Here is a 14,662-nt window from a genome sequence, read left to right as displayed (position 1 = left end):
TGGCGATGAGAAGTGAATATATTTCGAGAATCTCAAACGCAAAATATCATGGCTTTCACCTGGCGAAGCATCAACATTGACGGCACAGCCAAATCGCTTCGGAAAGGAGACAATGCTCTGCGTTTGGTGGGACCAGAAAGGAATCATGTACTATGAGCTGTTGAAACGGGGCGAAACTGTCAATGGGCATCGCTACCGACAACAACTGATCTATCATATTTGAACCATGCATTGCTCGAAAAACGCCCAGAATGGGACACGAGACACGAACGAGTGATATTGCAGCACGACAACGCTCCGTGCCATCGCACTTCCATCGTCCAGAACACCATCAAAACGCTGAAATGGGACCTGCTACCGCACCCGCCGTATTCGCTAGATCTGGCCTCTTTCGATTATCACTTTTTCCGGTCGAAGACGCATGGCTTGGCTGAGCAACACTTGGCCAATTTCGAAGAAGTGCAAAATTAGTTGGATGAATGATTTCGGTCCAAAGACGCGTCGTTTTATCGTCGCGGTATTCATGTACAGGTTGCGTGAAAAGTTCGCGGAGTGAAACTGAAATAAAGAATACCAAATTCTAAAAATGATTTTATTCTTCAATATAGTCTCCATTAACTTCAATACACTTGGCCCAATGGCTCTTCAATAATTTTATCCCATCGCGGAAGTGTGTTTCTAGAAGGTCTGCGAAATATGCCTCTACGGCTGCTATAGCTTCTTCATTCGACAAAAAATACTTTCCACGGAGGAATTGTTTCAGGTTTCGGAACAGATAGAAGTCGCTGGGTGCAAAATCTAGCGAATACGGTGGATGATCAAGCAATTTGTACTTCAATTCATTGAATTTAGACATTGACAAAACACTTTTGTGAGCAGGTGCGTTGTCTTGGTGAAAAATGATTTGTTTGTGCTGCAAATCAGGTCATTTCTCACGAATTTTTGCGTCCAATTGATCCAAAAGGTTACAACAATATTCAGAGTTAATTGTTTTACCTTTTTCCAGATAGTCAATTAACAAAATCCCTTTAGCATTCCAAAAAACTGATGCCAAAACCTTTTTTGCCGATCTTTCATGCTTTGTTTGCTTTGGAGCTGAACATCCACCTTCAGTCCACTGTAAACGTTCCTGTTTCAATTTAGGATCATAGTGATAGATCCAAGTCTCATCCATAATTATAAAACGACGCACAAAGTCGGTTTTATTCTTCTTAAAACGATCCAAATGACGCTTTCGAGAAATTTGCTTTCGAGCGAGTTTTTGTTGAATTGTTAACGTATGCGGCACCACTTTTCCAAACACCTTTTTCATTTGTAATTCTTTATGCAAAATATCCGTTCATCTGAAATGCCTATGATATGAACAATTTCACGCGTAGTCACACTTGGATCTTCAGAAACAATAACATGTATTTGCTCAATGATTTCTGGTGTTGATGCGCTTTTTGAACGTCCACTGCGTAGATCATCTTCAATGTTTGTACGACCACGTTGAAACTCAAGTGCCCATTTACAAACCATTCTTTTTGAAGGAGCAGATTCCCTTAACACATCTACCATCTCGGAATGAATTTCCATTGCCTTTAAACCTTTTTTAACAAAGAACTCAATCACTGCACGCTGTTTCAAATTTTCCATTGCGAACAAATATACTGACACATCAACTTCAATTGGCTTGTAAATACAGAAAGAATTGACAGATGGAAATGAAACCTAACCTAGGTTCATGTGAAGAGTGATTCTATATAACCGACTACAATTTATAATTCTACCGTTTACTTATAGATGCCGCTTCGCGAACTTTTCACGCAACCTGTATTATGAAACTGTTCTTTTTTCATGTTATTATACACGTATATCTGTACATATAAATGCAGTGGCGTAAATAGAGAATGTTAGAATACACGGGCCTCGGGGTCTCCAAGAGTACGGGGGCCTCTATAATATTGCAAAAAACCCGAGGTATGGGGAGGCTTCGGCCATCCGGCAACACGGGCCTCCACATTTTATTTATGCCATTGTATAAATGTGCTAAAGTTTAGAAAGTCCATTATATCTTTAACTCCGACTCGAAGTGGATATACCTTCTACTTAAGTCTGCTGAAACCTGTTTTTCAACCTTCCTTTTACCCCACTTTGGCTCCTCATTTCTCAATCTTGAGAAGGGGATTCAACTTGAAATTTTTCTAGGAGTAATATTTCATCATGAATTTTCATTTAGCATACAATTTGACTCAAAATTCTGGTCCAGAAAATAGGCGATTTTTTGCTTATTTTTGGGGTCACTCTTTATTATTATTTTTTTAAATATATTAGTATTACAACATCAACGGATATTTTTGTGTCCCATTTGTAAATATTTTGTTTTATATTTCTTTGAATTTTATTTGGATTTCCTAATTTTTGATAAGCATTCTTGTTGATGAACAATCGAACAAACCTAGATAAAAATCTAAAAAAATAAGGAAAAGAAAGATTTTTAGGTGAAGTCATAAATAACCCAACCATTGTTTTAACCTTTAGAGGACTGTAGTTGTTTTCTTCGACTTTTTTATTTTAAGTATTAGAACTTTATTATTAACATCATCATTGGGTTGAATGACGAAAAAGATGGCGCCACTTTCGCGCCAATATATTGGCTTCTGGTCCGGAAAAGAATCTGTATCCTTTTTTTTAGTTTTTCAACTTTATGTTATTAGATATTATTAGAATAATTGTTTAACATCATTTTAGAGAAAATGTTTGAAAAATAACATGTATAAAAATTTTTATATCGCAATTTATGAAGTAGAAGGCAGTCAAAATGCATCACATGTATTTGTATACATTAATTTATTTCGCAATAAATGCATACTTTGTCGAAAATATAAAGAACGTAATTGAAAAAATAAGAGGCCTAATGCTTTTACAATACATTTAGTAATTTTTCTTGGTGTGGTACAGTTTGAAGCACGGTATAACACAAAGAGATGCATCGCATTCACCGCAAATGAATAATAACAGGTATAACAATAAGTATTATCGGCTCGACAGTCATATCACATACAGAGAGCGTTTGCCCAATCCTGTTTACAAATCGAAATTGGTACAATACAAAGTATAACGTATAAGCGAATATGAAATATAAAAGTAGAATATTAATATATTAAAATATCCTACAATAGTAAGTTAAGACCTGATAAATTGGTTTTCGTGCCTCCAAAGGCAAAAGCAGTTAAAAGTCAATAAATTAGTTTCCGGTCTCCAAAGGTTAAGCAATCAACATATAGTGCTTGTTTTTATGCTGCATCTAGTGATATTCTACAAATTTATCAATCATAATGAAATATTTATGTATGAGTTATATGTAACTCAAAGGGGCTTATTAAATAACAGTCTTTATTGTCAGACAATATTACGTGTTAGACATTAATGAGGTACATGCTATATATCCCCGTTAGCCTAAAACTATATACAGGGTATTCCGCAGCAACATATACAAAATTCGTGGAGACCTAGCACGGCTTGAGATGAGCATAAAAGTCCCATACCGTTTTGCGATAATCGTAATAGTTTTCGAGAAATTAATTAAAAACTTTCAGCAATAGCGTCCGCCGAGATGTGTAAGAGTCGAGCCGCCCGAGTTTCAGGCCGGCCCACTCTACCCATAAGTAGACACCGGCGCGCGGCGAGGGGAGAAACAACAGACCACTGCCCGCGCTTGCGAGGCTTCTTCTCCTACGTCTTGCCGCACCGCTCCGCACCGCAACGAGACTCGCAACGATGTCGCCGAGCCGCGAACGTTCGCGATTACAATTACGATTACTTAATAAGAGAGCAAAAATAGCTCCAATTATTGAAACAGTTATAAGCAATGTGTGATAAAAAATAATGGAAAGAGTGAAAGCGATGGAAACCGATAGAGTGTGCAGACAATCTAATTATTTTCTGTCGTAATCTATCGTTCGCTATTAGAAGAGTATTCAATCGATCGTTCGTATCGAAATATGATAGAATTTATACAGAGACTTTACGCGTCCGATCGTTTTATTGGACTCTATTATGAATAGATCACTGACAATCTGTCATAATCAATGGTGTATTAACGATAGGAGAAACTCGTAGTTCTCTATCGTATAAGTACGAAAGGAAACCCGTTATCAATCGTGTAATAAATTAAAAGTTGATCTATTCATAATAGAGTTCAATAAAATGATAGGACGCGTAAAGTCTCTGTATAAATTCTATCATATTTCGATACGAACGAACGATTGAATACTCTTCTAATAGCGAACGATAGATTACGACAGAAAATAATTAGATTGTCTGCACACTCTATCGGTTTCCATCGCTTTCACTCTTTCCATTCTCTTTTATCACACATTGCTTATAACTGTTTCAATAATTGGAGCTATTTTTGCTCTCTTCTTAAGTAATCGTAATTGTAATCGCGAACGTTCGCGGCTCGGCGACATCGTTGCGAGTTTCGTTGCGGTGCGGAGCGGTGCGGCAAGACGTAGGAGGAGAAGCCTCGCAAGCGCGGGCAGTGGTCTGTTGTTTCTCCCCTCGCCGCGCGCCGGTGTCTACTTATGGGTAGAGTGGGCCGGCCTGAAACTCGGGCGGCTCGACTCTTACACATTTCGGCGGACGCTATTGCTGGACGTTTTTAATTAATTTCTCGAAAACTATTACGATTATCGCAAAATGGTATGGGACTTTTATGCTCGATCTCAAGCCGTGCTAGGCCTCCACGAATTTTGTATATGTTGCTGCGAAACACCCTGTATATCTCTATGTGTGTCTTCTTCTTCTTCCAACTTCCAACTATGGGCCCGAGATTTCAATCTCTTTGTCCACTTCTAGATGTGTGTCTCCCTACTGTCTGAGATGCGCGCCCTGTAGTGTGTTGTCACTGACACCAGGGGGCGACTCTAGACATTATTATACAATTTATAATATTACTAAATCCAATACGAAAACAAGCACCGTGCTGCTGGCTTTATTATTAAATTTATTTTTGAATTTAAACATATGGCATGTTTCTTTTAGGTACAAGAAGTATAAAACATTTTATTTACCTGAGGAATACATATTACATAAAGAAGAAGATTTTAGAAATTTTCAATCTACGAGGGCAGTCTGAAAACTTCTCGGCCTGACACATAGATGGCATTAGAAACTATCAAACTATAATTGTATTGGAAAATGGCATCCCTGATATAAACTCATGTAAAATTTTATTTCGATCTGTCAAGTCATTCGACCACCAGTAGCACCAGTTTAATACTGATGTGTCATTGTCTTTTTAAAAATGGAAAAAATTAAATATCGTGCAGTGATTAAATTCTTTGTTTTGGATGGTTTAACACCAACAGAAATTCATTCCGAACTCAACAGTTCCGAAATTGTTGAAAGTGTATAAGAATGCATCACCTTCACTTTTCACTGTGAAAAAATGGGCTGTTCTTTTTAAATCTGGTCGTACAAGCCTCGAAGATGATTCATGCGAAGGTCGTCCAAAAACTGCTACAACACCACAAAACATTTAACAAGTCCATGATATGGTGCTAGATGATCGACGAGTGAAAATATGTGAAATAGCTGAGGCCATAGTCATCTCAAAAGAACGAATTGGAAATATTTTGCATGAAGAATTACATATGAAAAAGCTTTGTGTAAGATGGGTGCCGCATTTGCTAACAATTGACTAAAAAAATTCGAAAGAGTATTTCTCAAGCGTGTTTGGATCGTTTTAAGCAAAATAAAATGGATTTCAAACGTCGTTTCATAACTGCTGATGAAACTTGGATCCACCACTATACACCAGAGCGAAAAGAACAGTCGAAACAATGGATTGAAGCCGGTGGACGTGTACTAAAGAAGGCAAAGACGGTTCCATCAGCAGGAAAGGTTATGGTAACAGTTTTTTGCGATTATAAAGGTATTTTGTTGATTGTTTATCTTCAGAAAGGTAAAACAATGAACTCTAAATATTATTGTAACCTTTTGGGCCTGTTGGATGTAAAAATTCGTGAGAAAAGACTTTTAAAGAAGAAAAGAATCGTTTTCCATCAAGACAATACACGTGTTCACACAAGCGTTTTGACAATGGCAAAATTCAACAAATTAAAGTATGAATTGCTTGAACATCCAGCGTATTCACCAGATTTGGCTCCCTCTGACTATTATCTGTTTCCAAACGTGAAAAAATTCCTAGCTGGAAAGTGTTTATCAAATGACGAAGCTATTGCAGCCGTGGATGAATATTTTGCAGACCTTCCGGAATTACACTTTAATAATGGTATTGAATTATTGGAAAAACGTTGGAATAAATGTATTGAAGTTTCAGGAGATTATATTGAAAAATAAAACATATTTCACGGCAAAAAAGTTTTCTTTCATTGCTAGGCCGAGAAATTTTCAAACTGCCTACGTATAAAACAGCTCAAAATATTTTAGATTTTCTTTCCATCGCTGATATGTTTAATAAAATCTCAACTCCGATAAAATGTAATTCTGCTGAACTTGTATTAATAATTCTCAAATTTTGTAATACTTATATGTTATCTTTAAGTGCATTAAATAATATGATAAATCTAATACTAGCCAATACTATTTTTGAACATCCTATATTGCCTGAATCGCGTTATTTAATCGATAAACTATTTAATTTTCAAAATAAAGCGCGATGTCATATAATTTGTCCAATTTGTTCTCAATATTTAGGGCAAACTGCACTATTCCCTGCATTGGAGCACGAGCTACAGTATCCACAAAAAATACTAGCATGTATAATTTAAGCATTCGTGTCTCTCCATTTATTACATATTTTATTCCATTCTCGTTAATTATATTCATTTTCTGTACAAACATTTAAAAATGTTTTCATGTCTGACTTACTTTTGCTAAACCGTATTCCACATGTAATAATGTTATTTAATCGATATAGCAGTGACATATTGATTCCTTGAATTTGTTGGTAAGCTATTTACAAACATTTGATAATATTGTCCATTATAAATATCTTGAATGTAACTACTTTTATTCAGTCTCTTGTTTATAACGTCATTGTAATAATCTTGGTAATCTTGCACAAGGTTTGAAATCGGAATAAAATATATAATATGTAACGGCCGAACTCCGCGGTTCGGTCGCTGCTACGCGTTTCGCGCGGATAAGGCTCGTCGGAATCCGGGTTCGGTGAGGAGGAAAGCAGCGAGACGTTCGAGAGTAATATAAGTACGTTAGCTTTATTCTATACTTAATTTGATACAAGAGTTCGGCCCCGAAGCCGATGTCGCGGGTTGCGTTTGTAAGGCGCGTCGGTACGGTACGGTGCGGTGCGGTGAGCGGTGCGAGCGCTCGTACAGACGGATAGGCCGTGCGGAAGGCGGGGCCTATTACGCGACGCGTGTAGATCGTAACGACGGTAACGGCGCGGTGATCGGTCTCGCTTCGCGACGCTGGGCGTCTCGGACAATTATCACCCAATACTCGCTTCGGAATTGCTCGCGTAAAAATGGTCGCCGGACCGGAGATTTCGATTCTCGGTCGAACGCACGCACGCGAGTCGCGGGAGACGCGAGATGATTTCGTCCGTCGGGGCCGAGGACTCTCGACAGAGAAGGCGTATGCACCTTCCCTTTTCCCTACGTTCGTGGAGGAAAGCGACCAAATGCTGCGGACACTCAGCGGAGACGGCGAACACACCGTCCCGGGTTCCTGGTCGCTAGACGGATCGCCTAAAGGCTGAGTACGCTCAGCGGAGTTCGCCGACGGACGAACCCCTGACTCGAGGCGGCGGGTAAAGGCGAGAGACTGTCGAGTACGCTCGACTGAGCACGCGTACACACGAGCCCAGGAAGACGGGAGACGGCCAAGTATCGAGAACGCTCGATCGAGACTGCGGACGCACAATCCCGTTTGCTTAGTCGCCGGTCGGGTAGTCGGAATACGGAAAGCAGAGCGAAACGGTCCGGATATTCTCTCTTTCGGCATACAAGCGTCTAGATCGAATCGGCGGTACGGATCGGTCTGGTGTCTAGGAGCTCGATCGCCGCCGTTTTATAGTTGTTCGCGCTACGATTGATACGGCGGCGATCGAGTGGCGCGCCTATCGGCGCGAGGCACGGTGACGGCGCGTGATCGCGGCTGCGCGCGCTAGCGGCAGCGCGTGATCGCCGCGGCGCGCGATAGCGGCGGCGCGTGATAACGGCGGCGCGATCGTTTTCGCTATTTTAGGATGGCGCAAAGCGCCGTTCTTCGGCTCGACAGGTGGTCGGTCGGGCCGGTAGTAACGAGGTGCATCTGCGCCTCGTTACATCACCCCCCTAGCAGAGGGGTCGTCCGGTAGGCGGCGGCTGGACCGGAGCTGGCCGTCCGCGTGGAAACGCAGCATCCAGCGTCCCTCAGGTGTTCGGAGGCGGTATCGACGGCTAACATGGACGGCCGCGTGGGGGACGAGCTTGTGGACTCCGGGCTCCACTTCGACGAGGACCGGCGGCGGTGGCCTCGGGCCGACCGGTCGGAGTATTTTCGGCGGTCGGACGGGGGTCGGACCCGAGGGTGGTCGCGTCGTCGGGAGGAGAGGCGTCCCTGCTACTCGTTGTGGCGGCGGCGGCGTCCGTTGCGGCGGTGGTGGCGGCCGTTGTGGCGGTGGTGGCCGTTGTGGCGGTGGCCGTTGCTGCGGCGGCGGTCGTTGCGGCGGCGGTGGCCGTTGTTGCGGCGGCGGTCGTTGCGGCGGCGGCGGTCGTTGCGGCGGCGGAGTCGTCGGCGGCCGGGTGGGGCGGGTGGTAGCCCTTGTCGTTGCTGCTGCTGCCAGCGTCTTGGGCTGGCGTCCTCGGCGCCCGGGTGGTGGGGGCAACGGAGCCGTAAGGATAATTGCCTTACGGCGCTGCGCCGTGTTGGACCGTTGTATCCGGGTCCCCCTTGCCGGAACTTGGGGGTTCGGTGGCCTCGGCGACGGTGGCGGTGTGCTCGCTGGTGGTAGCGGCGGTGACGTCGGCAGTGACGTCGGCGGTGACGTTGGTGGTGACGTCGGCGGTGGCGTCGCTGGTGGTGGCGACGTCGACGGCGGCGGGGCGGCCGGGGCCCTCTCCTCGTCGTCGGAGAGGGCGAGATCCGTCCACAGGACGGTGAGATCGTCGATCTCAATGCCTCGGGGCTCGCTCATTGCTAGCTTATGCTTGCTTTTTCGCTTGCCAAAATTCCTCGGCTTATCGCGGGGCGACAGCTCGAGAAGATGTGAGCTTCGCTGCTCGAGGCCGTCGCTTTATACCCCGGGCCGTTGTTTCGGTTTCCCCTTCCGGGTTGTCGACCTCCGCGTCCTGTGGCTTTTCGTTATTGTTGCCTGACTTCAAATCTTGTATATGTATATTTCGCAGCCACTTGCCGTTTCTAGCGCGGAGATCGACGATTACCGGGGAGATTATCTTCCGGATTTCGTACGGCCCGGAGTATTTTGGCGCGAGCTTGGCGTTAAAGCCTCGCGCTTTATCCGATAGGGGATGCTCGCGTCGCCATACTGTCTCCCCTATCGTAGGCCGCCAGGAGCGCCGTCGCAAATTATAGTAGCGCTCTTGGCGTTGAAAAGCTCGCGCCAAATTTACACGGACGACCTCGTAAGCGTCCTCGAGCTGTCGGCGGCGACTTTCCGGTGGAGCGGCGGTACGGGTCTTCGGCCAGGAACTCAACTCCCGCCCGCTGAGCAGGAAGGCCGGGCTGTATCCCGTTGAGTCCTGGACGGCCGAGTTGTATGCGAACTGCAGCGCGGAGAGGTGGGTGTCCCACTTGCGGTGGTTTTTCCCCACAAACTGAGCGATCATGGTCTTTATTACACGGTTTGTCCGCTCCACCGGATTACAATGCGGGGCGTAGATGGGGGTGGTGCGGTGACGGATGCCGTGAGCCCCGCAGAATCTTGTGAATTGCTCGGAACGAAATTGCTTCCCGTTATCGGACACTATTGTTTGGGGGCAGCCGTGTCGGTGCATGATGCCCTCGGTGATCGCCTGCTCCACTGCCCCCGTTGTCGCTTTTCGGAGCGGTCGCATCTCTAGCCACTTGGAGAAGCGATCCTGCATAGCGATGACCCACGCGTGGCCGCCGGTCGACCGCGGCAGAGGGCCCATCAGGTCTATGGTGGCCTGCTCCCACGGGCCCTTGACCGCGGTGGCGTGCAGAAGGCCCGCGGGTTTGACCTGTGTCGCCTTATAGGCGAGGCAGGTCTCACAGGCCCGGACATGTCGGGCTACATCCCGGAACATTCCGGGCCAATAATACCGGCGGGCCGCGCGGGCGATCGTCTTCGCTATCCCCAAGTGGCCGGCGGTGGGTTCGTCGTGGAGCTGGCGAAGGATTTCGGCGCGTTGCTCTCGAGGCACGCATACCTTCCACTGCTCCTCCGCCGGTGTTTCGCGGAAATCCAGCTCGTGCAGGATGTGGCGGAGGAGCTGGCCTTGCTGGATGGCGTAGTCCGGCCAGGCGGCGGGATCTGCGGCTACCCGCGCCCTCATACGGCGGTACCAAACGCAACCGTTTTCCGAGACGATGGCGCTTACCTCGGGTCGTCGAGACAACGCGTCGGCGACCGTGTTGAGAGCGCCTCGCCGGTATTGCACCTCGAACTCGTACTGTTGTAGTTCGAGGGCCCAGCGGGCCAGTCGCCCGATGGGTGTCTCCAGGCTGCGCAGCCACCGGAGGGCCTGGTGATCTGTGATCACCGTGAAGCGATAGCCCTCCAGGTAGTCGCGCATTCGCCTTATTCCCCAGATTACGGCGAGGCACTCCAACTCGGTCGCGCTGTAATTTTTCTCGGCGCGATTCAATGTTCGGCTCGCGTACGCGATCACGCGTTCGGCCCCCTCCAGCCGCTGCGTGAGGACGGCTCCCAGCCCCTCCGTGCTTGCGTCCGTCTGCAGCTGGAAGGGCTCCCGAAAATCGGGGCACGCGAGTACCGGTGCCGTGGTCAGCCGCTTCTTCAGTGCGGTCATCGCGGCGTCCTCGTCCGCGCCCCACCTCCACTTCACATCCTTCCGGGTGAGTCGCGTGAGCGGGGCGGCTAGCGCGGAGAAACCGGGGATGAACCGCCTGTACCACGACGCGAGCCCGAGGAACTGCCGCACCTTTCGTACGGTCGTGGGCGCCGGCCATTCCGATATCGCGCTCACTTTTTCTGGGTCGGTGCGGATACCCTCTCGGTCCACGATATGCCCCAGGTACCGCAGGCGGCCCACACAGAAACGGCACTTCTCCGTATTGAGGCGCAGTCGTGCTTCCCGGAGCCGCCGGAAGACCTCCCCGAGCCGCGTGATATGTTCCTCGAAGGTCCGGCTCACGATAATGATATCGTCTAGGTAGACGAGTACATGGGGCTCGAGCTCAGGGCCGAGTATGCCATCCAGCAGCCGTTGGAACGTGGCGGGTGCGGAGTGCAGACCGAAGGGCATTACTCGAAACTGCATTAATCCTCGTCCCGGCACGGCAAACGCAGTCAAGGGGCGGCTCGCGGCCGACAGGGGAACCTGCCAATACCCGCTCCGCAGGTCCAGCGTGGACAGATATTTTGCCCCTCGGAGTTTGTCGAGGGTAGCGGCGACCTGCGGCAACGGGTAGGCATCAGGTTCCGAGACGCTATTCAGTTTTCGGAAATCCACACAAAATCTTCGCGACCCATCCTTTTTCCGCACCACCACCACCGGCGAGCTCCACGCGCTGTGAGAGGGCTCGATTATGCGCTCCTGCAGCATCTTCTCGACCTCCTCGTCGATTACTCGCTGCATAGCGGGGTTCCGGGGCCGATACCGCTGCTTAATGGGGCGTGGGTCGGTCAGTCGAATGTCGTGGTACGCCCGGTCCATCGGTCCCTGCATCTTGTCGAAGAGGCGGAATTCCCGTTTCAGGAACTGTTCCAGTCGCGTGGTCTCGTCCGGGGTTCGTGGCGTTAGTCCGTCCTCGATCGTACAGATCGACGGTTCGGTCCGTGTCGCGCGCGTCGGTGGCGGTGGCAGGGTCACCTGTAGCTTGGCCCACAAGTCCACTCCAATCAGCATGGGGCTGCCGAGCTTTGGCAGGACTCGCAGGCCGTGTCTCACGTTTCTGTCCTCCGTTTGTACGTCTGTCGTCATGGTTCCGGTCGTCTGTACGAGTGTTCCGTCCGCTAGTCGTATCGCTTCGGATCGCCTCGACTTCCGGATCGGGGCCCCTACTTGCTGGGCAATGTCGGGGCGTATAAACGACGCCTCCGACCCGGAGTCGAGGAGCGCGTTGACGTCACGTCCGTTCAGTCGTACGGTTATATGGGGCCGCGGTGTGAATCGGATGCGTTGATTCCTCAGGGCCGAGACTCTGGGTGGCAGGTCTCGGCCCGTCGGTCGTTTCCCGGCCGCGGTGGCACTCCCGGGTCAACACGCCGTCCATTCCGCATTGCGAGCAGAATTTCTTCGGGGGGCACTTACAGTCTACCCGAGTGTGCCCCCTTTGTTTGCACCGCCAGCAGCACTCGTCCTTGCTGTATGTGCTGGCGGTGGTCGGCGCGACGCGCGGTGGTCGAGGAGGTCGGTCCACTGCAGGATCTCGCCGGCGGTCGCGTATCTGCCGCTCGATGTCTTCATGCTCTGCGGCCCGCGCACGGAGGTCCCCGATACTCGTAATGTCGTCGATGCGAATGCCCCTCTTGTATTCTGGGTGCATATTTTCATATAGCAACTCGAGCTGCTCCTCGGGACTCCATCCCCCCGCGCGCCGCATGAGCGTTAACACGTCATTGGAAAACGCCCGGAAGGATTCTCCATCTTGTTGTACGCGGCCCCGTGCTTCGCGGCGGAGTTGCGCTAGCATCTTGCGCGGGAGGTATTCCGCATGGAAGTCCCTTCGGAAATCCTCTCACGTTGCCCATGTGTGCCGGCCGAGACGGTACCACGCGAGGGCCTCGCCCCGCAGCATCTCCGGCAACCCCCGAAGGACGTGTTCCCCCGTATAGCCATATACGTCGCTGAGTTCTTCGACCCGTTCTAAAAATTCGTGAGGACTCCGTCCGTCGAAGAAACAACCCCATTTTTAATTTGATTCATCGCCTTGGCTATCGGGGGCCCGGACCCCTCGGGGATTATGGACAGTTCGGGTGTCTCGTCGCGAACTTCCACTGTCCCTTCCTCGGCTTTTGCTGCGGGGGTCGCCGTCCCGTTGTCTTCCTTGAACACTTCCGGATGCCGTCGCACGAACTGACCGAGCCGCCTTCGCAATTCTTCGAATGTCCCGTCCGTGTGCAAGTCGTGACGGGACAACTGCTCGGTCAGCTCCTGTTTTGACAATTTATGCATCCATGCCATCGCGCTCGGGCCCGTAATCCCTCCTGCCGCGTTTCTCCTCCTAAGGTCCTTTGTTCGGGCGCCAAATGTAACGGCCGAACTCCGCGGTTCGGTCGCTGCTACGCGTTTCGCGCGGATAAGGCTCGTCGGAGTCCGGGTTCGGTGAGGAGGAAAGCAGCGAGACGTTCGAGAGTAATATAAGTACGTTAGCTTTATTCTATACTTAATTTGATACAAGAGTTCGGCCCCGAAGGCGATGTCGCGGGTTGCGTTTGTAAGGCGCGTCGGTACGGTACGGTGCGGTGCGGTGAGCGGTGCGAGCGCTCGTACAGACGGATAGGCCGTGCGGAAGGCGGGGCCTATTACGCGACGCGTGTAGATCGTAACGACGGTAACGGCGCGGTGATCGGTCTCGCTTCGCGACGCTGGGCGTCTCGGACAATTATCGCCCAATACTCGCTTCGGAATTGCTCGCGTAAAAAATGGTCGCCGGACCGGAGATTTCGATTCTCGGTCGAACGCACGCACGCGAGTCGCGGGAGACGCGAGATGATTTCGTCCGTCGGGGCCGAGGACTCTCGACAGAGAAGGCGTACGCACCTTCCCTTTTCCCTACGTTCGTGGAGGAAAGCGACCAAGTGCTGCGGACACTCAGCGGAGACGGCGAACACACCATCCCGGGTTCCTGGTCGCTAGACGGATCACCTAAAGGCTGAGTACGCTCAGCGGAGTTCGCCGACGGACGAACCCCTGACTCGAGGCGGCGGGTAAAGGCGAGAGACTGTCGAGTACGCTCGACTGAGCACGCGTACACACGAGCCCAGGAAGACGGGAGACGGCCAAGTATCGAGAACGCTCGATCGAGACTGCGGACGCACAATCCCGTTTGCTTAGTCGCCGGTCGGGTAGTCGGAATACGGAAAGCAGAGCGAAACGGTCCGGATATTCTCTCTTTCGGCATACAAGCGTCTAGATCGAATCGGCGGTACGGATCGGTCTGGTGTCTAGGAGCTCGATCGCCGCCGTTTTATAGTTGTTCGCGCTACGATTGATACGGCGGCGATCGAGTGGCGCGCCTATCGGCGCGAGGCACGGTGACGGCGCGTGATCGCGGCCGCGCGCGCTAGCGGCAGCGTGTGATCGCCGCGGCGCGCGATAGCGGCGGCGCGTGATAACGGCGGCGCGATCGTCTTCGCTATTTTAGGGTGGCGCAAAGCGCCGTTCTTCGGCCCGACAGGTGGTCGGTCGGGCCGGTAGTAACGAGGTGCATCTGCGCCTCGTTACAAATAAATAGAGAGACACGAATACTTAAATTATACATGCTAGTATCTTCTGTGAAGATTGTAAGGCTCGTGCTTATTCGATCGATCGCAAAA

Source organism: Harpegnathos saltator, unplaced genomic scaffold (assembly GCF_003227715.2).
Source record: "Harpegnathos saltator strain DR-91 unplaced genomic scaffold, Hsal_v8.6 scaffold719, whole genome shotgun sequence".
Classification (NCBI taxonomy): Eukaryota; Metazoa; Arthropoda; class Insecta; order Hymenoptera; family Formicidae; genus Harpegnathos; species Harpegnathos saltator.
This window is presented reverse-complemented; position numbering follows the sequence as displayed.